This window comes from Malaclemys terrapin, chromosome 1, assembly GCF_027887155.1.
Source record: "Malaclemys terrapin pileata isolate rMalTer1 chromosome 1, rMalTer1.hap1, whole genome shotgun sequence".
Taxonomy (NCBI): Eukaryota; Metazoa; Chordata; order Testudines; family Emydidae; genus Malaclemys; species Malaclemys terrapin.
In genome coordinates, this window is record NC_071505.1 from 312,113,206 (window position 1) to 312,129,292 (window position 16,087).

The 16,087-nt window shown below is 42.0% G+C and overlaps 1 protein-coding gene across 1 annotated transcript in view; it reads left to right on the forward strand.

Moving 5' to 3' along the window:
• Window positions 1-16,087, forward strand: part of MICU2 (mitochondrial calcium uptake 2) — a 256,302-nt gene that overhangs the window by 79,720 nt on the left and 160,495 nt on the right. The gene's annotated exons all lie outside the window — the stretch shown is intronic.

Here is a 16,087-nt window from a genome sequence, read left to right on the forward strand (position 1 = left end):
GTGGTAAGCAAGGTGCACTATCAGTTTGCAGTCCTTCCCTTCGGCCTATCCTCGGCCCCAAGGGTGTTTACGAAATGTATGGCTGTTGTGGCAGCGTACCTTCGTCGACAAGGGATACAGGTGTTCCCGTACCTAGACGACTGGTTGGTACGCGGTCGCACCAAAGAGCAAGTTCGAGCTCACGTCCACATAATAGTGCACACATTCAACGAGTTGGGCATCCTACTCAACAGGGACAAATCCACTCTAGAGCCTACCCAGAGAATAGAATTTATCGGCGCAGTCCTGGACTCCGGACGCGCACGAGCTGTCCTACCAGACAATCGCTTTCATACCATCACGTGCCTCATTCAAGGGCTCAGGGCCTTCCCAACTACCACGGTGAGGTCATGCCTTGCCCTGCTGGGTCACATGGCTTCTTGCACGTACGTAACCAGGCATGCCAGACTTCGGCTTCGCCCACTCCAGACCTGGGTGTCATCGGTATACCGCCCACATCGGGACAGCCTGAACATGGTGGTCACGGTCCCGAACTCGGTCCTGACCTCCCTCACCTGGTGGCTAGATCACAATGTGGTTTGCGAGGGGATGCCATTTCACGCCCCACAACCCTCTCTGCACCTGGTCACAGACGCATCATCGCCGGGTTGGGGTGCCCATCTCAACGAACACCATACCCAGGGCCTGTGGACTGCACCCCAGCTAGCCCTGCACATCAATGTTCGGGAACTGATGGCGGTGCGCCTGGCGTGCCAGGCATTTCTCAATCTCCTATGTGGCCGCTGTGTGTTAGTTCTCATCGACAACACCACGGCCATGTTTTACATCAACAGGCAAGGAGGAGCACGTTCGTCGACTCTATGCCAAGAGGCGATTCGCCTATGGGACTTCTGCATCGCCCACTCAATCCATCTCACGGCATCATTCCTCCCTGGAGTCCAGAACACTTTAGCGGACCGACTCAGCAGGTCCTTTCAGACGCACGAGTGGTCTATCCGTCCGGACATCATATATTCCGTTTTCCAGAAGTGGGGGTTTCCCCAGGTAGACCTGTTTGCATCTCGAGCCAACAGAAAGTGCCACGAGTTCTGTTCCCTACAAGGACGAGCTCCGGGCTCTCTCTCGGATGCGTTTCTCCTCCCTTGGAAAGACCACCTGTTTTATGCCTTCCCTCCATTTCCTCTGGTCCACAGGGTGCTGCTCAAATTACGCAGAGACCAGGCACAAGTAATTCTGGTCGCTCCAGCGTGGCCGAGACAACACTGGTACACCACACTGTTAGAGCTCTCGGTTCGGACACCGATCCCGCTCCCATTATGTCCAGATCTCATCTCTCAGGACCACGGCCGACTGCGTCACCCCGACCTGCAATCGCTCCACCTCATGGCGTGGTTGCTCCATGGTTCACCCAGGCAGAGCAACAATGCTCGCACTCTGTCCAACAGATTCTGCTGAGCAGTAGGAAGCCTTCAACACGGACCACGTACTTGGCCAAGTGGAAGCGGTTCTCCTGTTGGTGCGAACAACGAGCCATGTCCCCATTGCAGGCACCTATTCCTCTCATATTGGAATATCTCCTCTCCCTAAAACAGCAAGGTTTGGCGATATCTTCAATTAGAGTTCACCTGGCCGCCATATCGGCTTTTCACCCAGGGGAACTCGCGTCCTCGGTATTCTCTAACCCGATGGTCGTTAGGTTCCTCAAGGGCTTGGACCGGATGTACCCACAATAGCGTCAACCTGTTCCGACGTGGGATCTCAACCTGGTTCTCTCCAAGCTCACAGGTCCTGCATTCGAGCCACTGGCCACCTGTTCACTTCTGTACCTATCCTGGAAGACAGCCTTCCTCGTAGCCATCACCTCAGCAAGGCGCGTTTCTGAACTCAGGGCGCTTACATCCGAGCCCCCTTACACAGTTTTCCATAAGGATAAAGTGCAGCTTCGTCCACATCCTGCCTTTCTTCCTAAGGTGGTTTCTCCGTTTCACATCAATCAGGATATATTTCTCCCGGTCTTTCATCCTAAACCACATGCTACTCGCCAGGATCAACGTTTGCATTCTCTGGACGTACGCAGGGCCCTGGCTTTCTATATTGACCGCACAAGACACTTTAGAAAGACGACGCAACTCTTTGTTGCGGTGGCCGACCGAATGAAAGGCTTACCGGTCTCCTCACAACGCCTATCCTCCTGGATCACGTCTTGCATCCGGACTTGCTATGACCTGGCAGGTGTCTCGACACCACACCTCACCGCTCATTCCACGAGGGCCCAAGCTTCCTCGACTGCTTTCCTGGCTCAGGTTCCAATCCAGGACATTTGTAGAGCTGCAGTTTGGTCATCAGTCCACACATTTACAGCTCACTATGCACTAGTGCAGCAGTCCAGGGATGATGCTGCATTTGGATCAGCAGTTTTGCACACAGCAATGTCTCACTCCGACCCCACCACCTAAGTTGGGCTTGTGAGTCACCTAATTGGAATCGATATGAGCAAGCACTCGAAGAAAAGACGGTTACTCACCGTTGTAACTGTTGTTCTTCGAGATGTGTTGCTCATATCCATTCCAAACCCGCCCCCCGTCCCCACTGTCGGAGTAGCCGGCAAGAAGGAACTGAGGGGGCGCCGGGTCGGCTGGGGTATATATCCAGCGCCATGAAGGCGCCACTTTAGGGGGCTCCACAGCCGACCCGCCGGTGTTGCTAGGGTAGAAAATTCTCCGACGATCGTGCACGCGGCGCGCGCACACCTAATTGGAATGGATATGAGCAACACATCTCGAAGAACAACAGTTACAACGGTGAGTAACCGTCTTTTTTTAAAAAAAGTCAATACATACACGTAAGGGCTCTGAAATAAGGTTGCTCGAGGAACATTAATTCAGGTATTTCGTAACTTCAGAGCACTTGATTTTGCAATCTTAGTGTTCTGGTTTTTTTTAGTGCCCACAATGTGCTCGTCATTATCGACACACTCGGGAAGAATCAGGTTATGGAAGAAGCAGACTAGTGGGCTGTCAAAGCTAGCATCACTGACAGAGCTGAAAGAGTGAAGGGTAGTGTAATCAGATACAAAAGCTGATAAGTAGAGTGGGGTAGAGTTGTGAACATGAGAACAAGAAGCTTGTCCTTGATGTGATGAAAAAGGTGGGGCAGGGTGTAGGATTTGAAGAGAGGATGGCATGGTTAAGAAGATGGCATGGAAGATAATCTTGGCTGTGATTTAAAAGGAATGTAGGTGGGGCAATGTGGATGATAGGGAGGCCAAAGAGGGGAGGATGGAGGCGGATTACCCTAGCAATAGAGGAGGTGGTAAAGCCCTGGATATATTTTAACTATGTGGATAGAAAGAAAATGATAATTTTGGAAATAATGGAGGAATAAAGTAACAAGATTTTGGACATAGCTTGGATGTGTGAATCACTAATGAAGAGGAATCAAAGATGTCTCTCTGTGCATAGGCCTGGGTGATGAGGAGGATAGTAGTATTGTCAGTAGTGCAAAGAATGGTTGGCGTATGGAGCATTTATGAGGAAAGAGTATGAGTTTAGTTTTAATCCTCTTAAATTTAAGGTGGCAGGAAGACCATCAAGAGCAGTGGTTTGAGATGTGGGACTGAATCATGCAAAACAGGTCAGCAGTGCATAGGTAGATTTGCAAGTCATCAGCATAAGATGACAGTGGCAGTGATGAGTTCACCTATGTGAAGGGAAGAAGATAGGACTAAGAATGGAGGTCTGTGGTAACTCTAGAGATGAAGTACATCCTTTTATATCTGCTAGAATGCCATTTTTACATTTACTTCAAACCATAAAACAAAATAAACATGTAATCAACTTTGTGACATAATTAATATTGAAAATAATATACGGAATAAAACATGTGGAACTCAAAACTTGAGAACTCAGTTTCTCAAAACTTGACCTTTGCTTCCATAACTTAGGTATATAATGGTTATTCTTTTTAGTGTTTTTTTTTACCTTGTCTAATGATCTTGACATCTTTGTCACAATTATTACTAAATCGTTCATATGACAACTACTTCACTGTAAAAATATATTGTTTAGGTACAAAGGGCCCTTCAGATTCATGATATAATTAAATCTACCTCTCCATTTGTTGCATTTATTGCTGTTCTCTGAGATATGATTTGTAGTTCAAAGACTCAGTTGACATAGTATTGAAATCCACACTGTTTTTTTTCAAAGGTACTTTACTGGTACTTGTACTGAACAAGCAATTATAATTTATTTCTATCTTTGGCTTTTTTAGTGGTCTTTTATAAAATATGCAGCTAAATTGGGTTCTTCCGTACATTTACATAGAATAATTTAGGCAGTGTGTGAAATCTAAAATGAATTCAGATTATAATCTTATCCTATATCCAGAGAATCAAAGCATTAGAATCAAATGGAGGGAAGGAAAATGCAGTAAAATGGCACAATACTTCATAAATCCTTAGTCATATTATTTGCCATTAGTATTCTGCAGGACCTGATCTTGAATTGGGATCTGCTCACATGGATTGTGTGGAGTCCAGCTGATTTCAGTACCACTCGGATGTGCTGGGGTCAACAATAGTGGATTGTAATACAAGATCAGCACTTTAACCTGTATATGTTACCCTAAAGGAAAAATTCCTGGGACCCGATTCTCTGCTCCCTTACCCCAGTTGTAATTGGTGTAACTACTTTGACTTTATTATTTATTTATTGTTTTTATAGCACCTAGAAACCCTAGTAATGGATTGGACCCAGTTGTGCTACGTGCTGTACAAACACACAACAAAAAGACAGTCCATAGAGTTATTCTCAAGTCTCAGTCTAAGTGAGAGCAGAATATGGTCCAAGAAATAAACACATTCTTCCACTGCAATAAAGACTTGATGTCTTTCCTGGGTTATCCCAGTTTGCAATCAGTTTTGCTGTTCAACATATTTTCTTGGTTTTCACCTATTTTCTCCTTAGATATATTTGCTTGGCTTATATTAAAGACTGGACTAATTTTTAAACCTGTGGACTGGTGGAAGTTGTGTCCTTTGCAAAAGTGTGATGGTAGTGGTAGGGAGGTACTGTCTTGGCTGTCCAAAAAACAGGGTCCTGGCTATGACTTGGGCTCTTAGGTGCTACTGCAGTACAAATAGATAACAAAATAGTAGTAATAATGGCTGTCTTAAAATTCACAGGCAGGAGAGAAGAAGCTATCTGCTATGTAGTGGGAGGAGCTGGAATTAGGAGAAAATAATGAAGCAAATTGCAATGCATTGGCAAAGTTTTTTACAAATATTTTCAGTTAAATCATTACATACTGTATGTTCTCAGCTGGAAATTCTGTGTTGCTGTTACTTTCTTGTTGCATTTCAGAGAGCTGCCTAAGTTTCATATCTTATAAGTTTTCATATCTTTCATATCTCACATGAGTTCTAAGATTTTTGTCTATATTCTATTTTTATTTATTTATTAACACCCTGTTTATTTTTTCCTAGCATTAGTTATTTAAAAAAATACAAAATTAGTGGAAAAACTGATCAATTCTCCCATTATACTTGTTTATTCTTAAATATGAAGTAACCTTTTATAAGGATTTAAATATAAACAGCTCTGAAACTCAAATCAAGATAAATGTTATGGACAAGTATTTCTCTGCTCTTCAAATATCAAATAGAATTCACTCCAAGACTTAAGATCAGAAATTCTTTAAACTGTTTTCAGTGCTTGAACTTGATTTGTAAACTGCAGTTGGAGTTGGGCACTTATGCAGCCATTTGTGTATGTCTACAGATTAAAAAACACTGAATTTTTAAAAATAGGTATTTGGCTTATTTCTTCAACTTTCTTTTACAGATGGCTTTTGAAAGCATGCCGCATTTTAAAACCCTCACAAGGATTTAGAATGGCTTTGAAACAGTTTTCAAGGCGGTAGAATAGAAATAGTGTGACATGACTACTTAATCTCTAGCTGGGGCCAGAGGTTCTTTTTACATAATCCCATCATCCTTACAAGATGGTAATGCAATGTATGTAGTATGCTGACCAACAGTTATAAGAAAATACAATAAGTTTATCTCCTGCAAATAGAACTATGGTATTCAATAACTTGTTTTTGAGGTTGTGTTGATAAGCAGCAGGCATGCTTGTTTTTTCTGGTTATAGTTAGCTAAGCATAATAGTGTCTTGAAAACCAAATTGCATAATAGTGTTTTGCCTGATTTCATCAGTTAGCAGTATAAATTGATTTTATTGTCCTGTGCTGATTCAGAAAAAGTAGTTTAACCAAAACAAAACAAAAAGTGTGTTGTAATTGCCAGAGAAAACAAAGGAATAAAAAAAAATTACTGTTGCTCAGTAAACACATCAAAAGTGAAGCATATTTTATAAAATATAGTTTTGACTATGGTGTTGAAATGTAAAAGTTTTAGTAATTAAGTGCAAACATTTCATAATTAATATACCCTATAGCTGTGTCTAATAGAACTTGACTTCCATTTTTATTAAATCCTTTTTGATAATCATTTTTGCAAATCTGTTAAGTCAAATTCAAGTGTGGTAAAAATTAGATCTCTTTCCAAGAAAAAGGATTACATATAACCTTTAAAATTCACTCTGCACAGATGCCTTGGTGCTTCTCTTTTACAGATCAAACTTCCTGTAATAATTCCCATATAATCCCTATGTAGTTAAATAGCACAGTAGCCATAACATGCTTGAAATGTATTCAAAGCACTGACCCAAAAGTTTAAATCTTAATAACATCACGATGAAAGGACCTACAGTGACATAATTTTTAAAATAAAACACGATACAGACATAAAGGTTAGTGTAGGTAAAAGGTTTATATAACATTAGTTTTGGATATTTTAAAACCAGTTTTGGATATATGAAAACCAGTTCTCCCTGTTTCAGGCAGGGAAAGAAATTGCACCCACCTTACATTGTTATTAAACAAATGTCATTTCAGTTTGCTTACCAATTTATGGGTCTTTGCTGTAAAATGATGGTACTGGGTAAAACGAGACTAAAGCTGTGTTATGTAAAACTGGTGTGCAAAACTGAAATATATATATTTTTAAAACCTGCTTTGATGTCTAAAAACTAGTAAAGGGATTTTGTTTGTTTTTAAACATCTTGCCATGTAACTCAGTACACCTAAATGAACTTCCTTTGAAAGCAGCTATGTTGCTGTAGAGTATTGAAAATAATGGAAGCTACAATACCTCCTAAGTAATTTGGGTGAATAAAGGCAGCTCAATTGGCTTTTTCTTTACAGAAATTTGTCTTTAGAGATCCAGTTGTGTGGGCTCACATAGTTAGCTTCTTTTCTCTAGATGACTAGCTAAAATAAACTGAATCACAAAAACCGCATTAAGTGTTAAGAGGCTGATTTAAACCCACAGAAGTAAGGACACGGAGTTAAGACAGAAACGCCACCCTTAAAGGAAGGTTGTATCTATCTTGCCTAGGACAGCATTCTGAAACCACAGAGGGTGAGATTTATATTTCACCATATACACAAACAACTGGTTTTTGTAACTGTTTTTGCTTAAAATTTTAGAGCTCAACCTACTTTTATTATTTAAAACTGATGTAACTTCCTGAACCATTAAAAATTATAAAGAAGTACATTCTTCATGTCCAGTTCATGGTTTAATATTTAAATTAAATACTTTTTTAAATATGAAGAGGTTTTGTCTTCTGGTTGTTAAATATGTAGGATAGATATGTGTTTTGAAGTGTAAGTATATTGTTGGAGACTCTTTTCTGCTAGCTGACAGCCAGAATACAGATGCTCAGTTTCACCAAAACAGTCATACATATTTAACAGCTCCAATATATGGTGAGATAGAGACTTCCAGGTTTTGGGGAGCAGTAACTCGTTCCAGGGTAGGCTGCTTCTGACTCTAAATAGTAGTGGCAGGAGGGAAAAGGAGACAGGTGGGGAATAACACGTTTTTTTCAGTTCCTAGGCATAATAGTATTGCGGGGAAAAGGGGACTCCAGTTTGCCCTGAAGGGTACTCTGTTTTTAGATATCTGATTGTTCATTAGTGTGTACCTTGTAAAATTTGTAATGGCTCTTTCAGCCATAAAACTGAATTAGCTATAAGTGTGTGTTTAAAATTTATCGTTCCTTAATATAACGTAGACTTCCTAACTGAAGCCTACATGTGCCTTTACGGCACAGGCATGCGTGTGAGATGGCATATAGGTGCACTTAGGAAGTATTGTGCCTCAGAAGCACAACACCTCCCAGGGCTTCCCTCTTGCACTGAGCGGAGTAATTTATGATGAGACTTAATCATATTCTTCCACCCCCTGTGCTCATACAGCCCTGGAGGTCAGAGCCATGTCTCTGTTTTCTCCCAAAACATTTGCTTCCACATAAGAGTGGACCAGGGACGACGAGTGGGGGGAAGCCGGTACAAATTACCGGGGCCCGTGATCCAGAAGGGGGCCCGGGGCCTGGCTTCCCCTCCCTCGTCGGCCCCGTTTAGCCGGTCTGCCTTTGCTGGGGGGCCTGAAAAAATTCCGGGCCCAGCTTCCCCAAAATTCTTTTTTCACCAGGGACCTAACCCGCTCTCGGCAGCCCTGGCCAGGACCCATGGTTTAGAAAGCTTTAACAGGCACATGCAAGTGTGGGGAACCCATACTCCTTGCTACTTCTTTGTACACCTGCGTTGGGACTATACACAATCAAGGCCTTAAGTTTTCTTCCAATTTGTTTGCTTTAAAATAAAATTGCTTCTGGGTTAGGACTTTGTATGAATAAATTTATACAGCCTACTTACAAATTTCACAGAAAACATGAAAATATCACCAGACAATTATAACAGAATTGCTGTTATCCAAATCATTCCTTGGTAGAAATAAAACTGGTAAAATGGGAAAGATCATACATGAAGCTATTTTCTATCAAAATCCTAAGCAATTTTTGTCTGCACCTACTGTAAACCAATAGATAAAGTGCACCATAATTTAGAATGATTTACTGTCTGAGGATAAAGTCGATATAATGATCAAAGCAGTACTCTCAGTGCTTATTAAATTGGTTCTCCTACAGCAAAGTAAATCATTAACATGACACTGTCTTTAAATACAGGCAACTGTCCATTGTTCATATATGCAGTAGTTACTGAGAGTGAATTCAGTAAAATGCAGGATCCATAAAGATATGATGCACTGATTAAAACAGATTTATTTGCAAGGATTATAGATTTTATTACATCAGAATATCTAAAATTTAGACTCAGTTAAATAGTGAATACATTAAAATTAGATACCTATAATACTGAATTAGTGTCAAATGATACTTCATAAAATTATATAACATTTAATTAACTAATAGGTAGACCATAGACTCTAAATTCTCCTACACAGGTGAATCCGCTGTGGTGGAGATTGAATGTTGAGTTACCATTTCTGCCTAGGCCACAGAAGCAGTAGAAACTTTTAGAATTTTACATACTGTGGAAATGAAAGCTAAGTTAATATAGAAAAATGATGTCTTGCATTTATCCACAACGGGAATTATAAATAGGATATACCTATTTTAGCTTCTTCAGATTGCCTCCCTCTAATGAACTGTGCCCCAAACTGAAAATATTTTGCCCTTTGCTCACATTTTTCTAGGACAAAAAAGGTATGCTATATATAAGCAGAGGCCATCTTCTCTACTCAACAGAAATTACCAACTGGGTGGATTTATTAGATATATTTATGATATAGATTGACCATTGTGGATTGAAGTGAGCCTAAATCATTTCTTCTTGGATTCCACTTTGTCTTAGGTCAGTTTGGAGTAGGATAGCTTTACACACTAAGTGAAGCCACAAATATTGGAAATATTTTGAGGGGGAAAAAAACAAAAACCTTCCATCTCTAAAGAAGATTTCCCCATATGATTTTATCATATAACCACTCACTTACCTTGCATTTGTGCTACCCATACATCTATTTTTGTTAGGTCCTTCTGACGTTCCAAACACTCTTGTCTTGTCTTGATTAAACTAAATAATTTTGTCATATGCTGATTTTGCAATTTTTCAGTTCACCTACTTTTCCAGATCATAAATAAACATATACCAGTTCTAGTACAGGACAAAGTGACACCCCTCTGATGTCATTATGCCATGTTCAAATTGACCATTTATTCCTACTGTTTTCTCTCTCACATTTTCAAAGTAGTAAACTGAGATACAATTCTGTGCTTCTTGGGCTTCTATAATGCCACCACAGGAAGGTCAGCAAATTAGCAAACTAATATGATTTCACTAATTATGTTAGCTATGTATTAGTGCAAAGGTTACCTTTGACAGTCAATACACCAGTGGTTTATCAAAGCATTTTGTTCTTTTAGTAGAGAAACTGGCCTTACTGAAATATAATATAGGAAATATTACATAACTTTGATATACCATTTCCATACTGAGAAATTGTACATCATAACATATCTCCATATACAGAAAACTATATACAAAACTCAATAGAACTAATGTTCAGTGTCCATGGAACTCATGCTTTCAGAGTAACAAATGTGATCTTCTCTGTCTCTAGCTATTTGTTACTAGAGTATTTCTCCTTCCAAGAGTAAAAGATTTTAAGTCTGACTTGCCAAATACACTCCAACTATTTGGTTAATGGTGTATGTTTCTTTCTGTTAAAGCATGTTCATTACAGAATAACATAAGTACTCAGCTTTAATTTCTTTTAAAAAGGTTTTTAATGTTTACAGAGCCAGACGTGAGACAGCACAGGAAGGCAGGGAAATGTCTTCCATGAAGGAATTTCATTTTACAAATGACAACTTTAGAAATGAGATTAATATAGTTATAGAATGCACCTGCCTAAGTCCAGTCTTCATTTCCCTTGAGACATTTAAACATCTAGGTAATGATCATTAAATTATTTTGTTGTTACATCACATTTCCAGTAAATTTTATTATGTTAATTAATCAACATAGAGAGACTTGCTATGATGTCATATTAACTGCATATCACAGCAGTTGGAAGCTGTGAGCTTCAAAGGAAGGTTTGAAAGCTAGAAGCCTCTGGTAAGTGGCTGAGCCTTAATCAGTGGGCGGGGCATTCATACAGGCCAGGGCTTTATAAAGCAGCGCACAAGCGACCAGGGAGCTTTGTGAACAGGGGCTGCTAACAGGGAGTTTCGCAAGGGAGTTTGGAAGGGAGCAGGAAGGGGGCGAGGGTCCCTTGCCGGTTCCATCTGTTTTCTCTTGATTCCCCTTAATACCTATAAAGCAACTACATTCTAACTGTTTGCTTAAACAACCCTTTCAGCTGACAGGGGGCTGCAGACGGGAGTTTGACAGAGGGAGGCTTACGATGGTTAGGAAGACCCGCAACACCTGTGCCAGCACTGCTACTGTCTCCTCCACCTGTGCCTGTAGCCAGACAGAGTGCCTAAGCATGGATGCCTCTACCCAGATCCTGGTGTGGTTTTGCAAAGACTGTAACTTGCAATTTCCACTTACTGATATCCAGGCTGGGGGGACCATCCAATGTGAAAGGTGCCTGCTGGTGGAATCTCTCAGGCAGCAGGTGGGAGAGCTACAGGAGGAGGTGGCTAGGTTGAGGAGCATCCGTATCCACGAGCAATTCCTCAACAGTGTCCATGTGGAGACAGCTGAGGTAGCTGTCCCAGTACACAGGACTGCTGATACACCACTGGTGGAGGAGGAGATGGCTCAGGGTGGACGCTGGCAGCTGGTTACTTCTGGCAGCAGGCAGTGCTCCACCCTTGCTCCGAACCCTCCTGCCGTGGTTATAGGTAACCGTTATGCTCTTCTTGATACAGGAAAGAAGGAATCACTCCCTACAGTAAAGGAGGAGAAGCCTCGTACCCCTAAGGCTGGAGAGTCTGCTGCCACCACTGCGAATAGGAAACGTAGGGTAGTGGTGGTCGGAGACTCTCTGCTGAGGGGGACGGAGGCGCCCATCTGTCGCCCTGACATTTCATCTCGGGAGGTATGCTGCCTGCCGGGGGCCCGTATCCGAGACGTTACGGAGGCATTGTCGAGGATTATCCGGCCCTCTGACTACTACCCCATGCTACTCATCCATGTGGGCACAAATGATACTGCGCGGTGTGACACTGAGCGGATCAAGAGTGACTACAGGGCTCTGGGAGCACGGGTGAAGGAGTTTGGAGCGCAGGTGGTATTCTCTTCAATTCTTCCTGTTAAAGGTAGGGGCCCGGGCAGAGACAGATGCATCATGGAGGTGAATGCCTGGCTGCGAAGATGGTGTCGCCAGGAGGGCTTTGGCTTCCTAGACCACGGGATGCTATTCGAGGAAGGACTGCTAGGCAGAGATGGCGTTCACCTTTCGAGGAGAGGGAAGACCCTATTCGGACACAGACTGGCTAACCTAGTGAGGAGGGCTTTAAACTAGGTTCGACGGGGACAGGTGAGCAAAGCCCACAGGTAAGTGGGGAACATGGAGACCGGGGAAATGAGTCGGAAACAAGAGGGAGTGTGGGCTATATTGGCAGAGAGAAAGGAGAGTCAGGAAAAAACTGGGAGGAAAGATCAAACCAGTATCTTAGATGCCTATATACAAATGCGAGAAGTATGGGGAATAAGCAGGAAGAACTGGAAGTGCTAATAAATAAATACAACTATGACATTGTTGGCATCACTTAAACTTGGTGGGATAATACACATGATTGGAATGTTGGTGTGGATGGGTACAGCTTGCTCAGGAAGGATAGACGGGGAAAAAGGGAGGAGGTGTTGCCTTATATATTAAAAATGTACACACTTGGACTGAGGTAGAGATGGACATAGGAGACGGAAGTGTTGAGAGTCTCTGGGTTAGGCTTAAAGGGGCAAAAAACAAGGGAGATGTCATGCTAGGCGTCTACTACAGGCCACCTAACCAGGTGGAAGAGGTGGATGAGGCTTTTTTCAAGCAACTAACAAAATCATCCAAAGCCCAAGATTTGGTGGTGATGGGGGACTTCAACTATCCGGATATATGTTGGGAAAATAACACAGCGGGGAACAGACTATCCAACAAATTCTTGGACTGCATTGGAGACAACTTTTTATTTCAGAAGGTTGAAAAAGCTACTAGGGGGGAAGCTGTTCTAGACTTGATTTTAACAAATAGGGAGGAACTCGTTGAGAATGTGAAAGTAGAAGGCAGCCTGGGTGAAAGTGATCATGAAATCATAGACTTTGCAATTCTAAGGAAGGGTAGAAGGGAGAACAGCAAAATAGAGACAATGGATTTCAGGAAGGCAGATTTTTGGGAAGCTCAGAGAGTTGATAGGTAAGGTCCCATGGGAATCAAGACTGAGGGGAAAAACAACTGAGGAGAGTTGACAGTTTTTCAAAGGGACACTATTAAGGGCCCAAAAGCAAGCTAGTCCGCTGATTAGGAAAGATAGAAAATGTGGCAAAAGACCACCTTGGCTTAACCACGAGATCTTGCACGATCTAAAAAATAAAAAGGTGTCATATAAAAAATGGAAACTAGGACAGATTACAAAGGATGAATATAGGCAAACAACACAGGAATGCAGGGGCAAGATTAGAAAGGCAAAGGCACAAAATGAGCTCAAACTAGCTACGGGAATAAAAGGAAACAAGAAGACTTTTTATCAATACATTAGAAGCAAGAGGAAGACCAAAGACAGGGTAGGCCCACTGCTTAGTGAAGAGGGAGAAACGGTAACAGGAAACTTGGAAATGGCAGAGATGCTTAATGACTTCTTTGTTTCGGTCTTCACCGAGAAGTCTGAAGGAATGCCTAACATAGTGAATGCTAATGGGAAGGGGGTAGGTTTAGCGGATAAAATAAAAAAAGAACAAGTTAAACATCACTTAGAAAAGTTAGATGCCTGCAAGTCACCCGGGCCTGATGAAATGCATCCTAGAATACTCAAGGAGCTAATAGAGGAGGTATCTGAGCCTCTAGCTATTATCTTTGGAAAGTCATGGGAGACGGGAGAGATTCCAGAAGACTGGAAAAGGGCAAATATAGTGCCCATCTATAAAAAGGGAAATAAAAACAACCCAGGTAACTACAGACCAGTTAGTTTAACTTCTGTGCCAGGGAAGATAATGGAGCAAGTAATTAAGGAAATCATCTGCCAACACTTGGAAGGTGGTAAGGTGATAGGGAATAGCCAGCATGGATTTGTGAAGAACAAATCATGTCAAACCAATCTGATAGCTTTCTTTGATAGGATAACGAGCCTTGTGGATAAGGGTGAAGCGGTGGATGTGGTATACCTAGACTTTAGTAAGGCATTTGATACGGTCTCGCATGATATTCTTATCGATAAACTAGGCAAATACAAATTAGATGGGGCTACTATAAGGTGGGTGCATAACTGGCTGGATAATCGTACTCAGAGAGTTGTTATTAATGGTTCCCAATCCTGCTGGAAAGGCGTAACGAGTGGGGTACCGCAGGGGTCTGTTTTGGGACCGGCTCTGTTCAATATCTTCATCCACGACTTAGATATTGGCATAGAAAGTACGCTTATTAAGTTTGCGGATGATACCAAACTGGGAGGGATTGCAACTACTTTGGAGGACAGGGTCATAATTCAAAATGATCTGGACAAATTGGAGAAATGGTCTGAGTTAAACAGGATGAAGTTTAACAAAGACAAATGCAAAGTGCTCCACTTAGGAAGGAAAAATCAATTTCACACATACAGAATGGGAAAAGACTGTCTAGGAAGGAGTACGGCAGAAAGGTATCTAGGGGTTATAGTGGACCACAAGCTAAATATGAGTCAACAGTGTGATGCTGTTGCAAAAAAAGCAAACATGATTCTGGGATGCATTAACAGGTGTGTTGTGAGCAAGACACGAGAAGTCATTCTTCCGCTCTACTCTGCTCTGGTTAGGCCTCAGCTGGAGTATTGTGTCCAGTTCTGGGCGCCGCATTTTAAAAAAGATGTGGAGAAACTGGAAAGGGTCCAAAGAAGAGCAACAAGAATGATTAAAGGTCTTGAGAACATGACCTATGAAGGAAGGCTGAAAGAATTGGGTTTGTTTAGTTTGGAAAAGAGAAGACTGAGAGGGGACATGATAGCAGTTTTCAGGTATATAAAAGGGTGTCATAAGGAGGAGGGAGAGAACTTGTTCACCTTAGCCTCTAAGGATAGAACCAGAAACAATGGGTTTAAACTGCAGCAAGGGAGGTCTAGATTGGACATTAGGAAAAAGTTCCTAACTGTCAGGGTGGTTAAACACTGGAACAAATTGCCTAGGGAGGTTGTGGAATCTCCGTCTCTGGAGATATTTAAGAGTAGGTTAGATAAATGTCTATTAGGGATGGTCTAGGCAGTATTTGGTCCTGCCATGCGGGCAGGGGACTGGACTCGATGACCTCTCGAGGTCCCTTCCAGTCCTATAATCTATGAATCTATGAATAACTGGAAATTACAATATAGAATAATTCTATCACTGTTGTTTGTGAATGTGTTAAAAGATGATTTAGGTGAAATTTTTCAGTCAAATGATTTAGTCACCAAAAAATTTCACACAAATTTGCTGAATGGTTTCAGCCAGAAAAACGTTTGGGGGAGACTTAAGTGCCATTCACAAAACAGGTAAGAGGAAGAGGCAGTGACAGTGGTCATGGTGCCAACTTTATAATTTTTAGCCCAGTGGTTAGAACACTTATCTGGGATGTGGGAGACTTGGATTCCGTTCCCCGCTCTGTCTAATGTGGAGCAGGGATGTGAATTTGGGTCCTCTCCCTCCCAGGTGAGTGCCCTATCCACCAAGCTAGAGAGTCATTTTCTCTCACTCTTTCTAGCCCAATAAAAATTTAATTATTTATACCAAGTGGAACAGCTTCAGTAGGAGAGTTCAGAGAGACCTACTCCAGACCACTCTATAACCTACTGGTTCAGGCACTTTCATGCAAAGTGGGAGATCCAAGATCAAATTCCTGCCTTACATCGGCAGAGGGGGGAGTGGAGCCCTGGTCTCCCACATCCCAGGTTAGCCCTAACCACTGGACAGCTCCATCCCTACCTCCTTTTGTGAATCTAGCCTTTAATTGTCTGTGGTTTTTATTTTTAAAAGTGTGCAGAAACTAGACATTTTG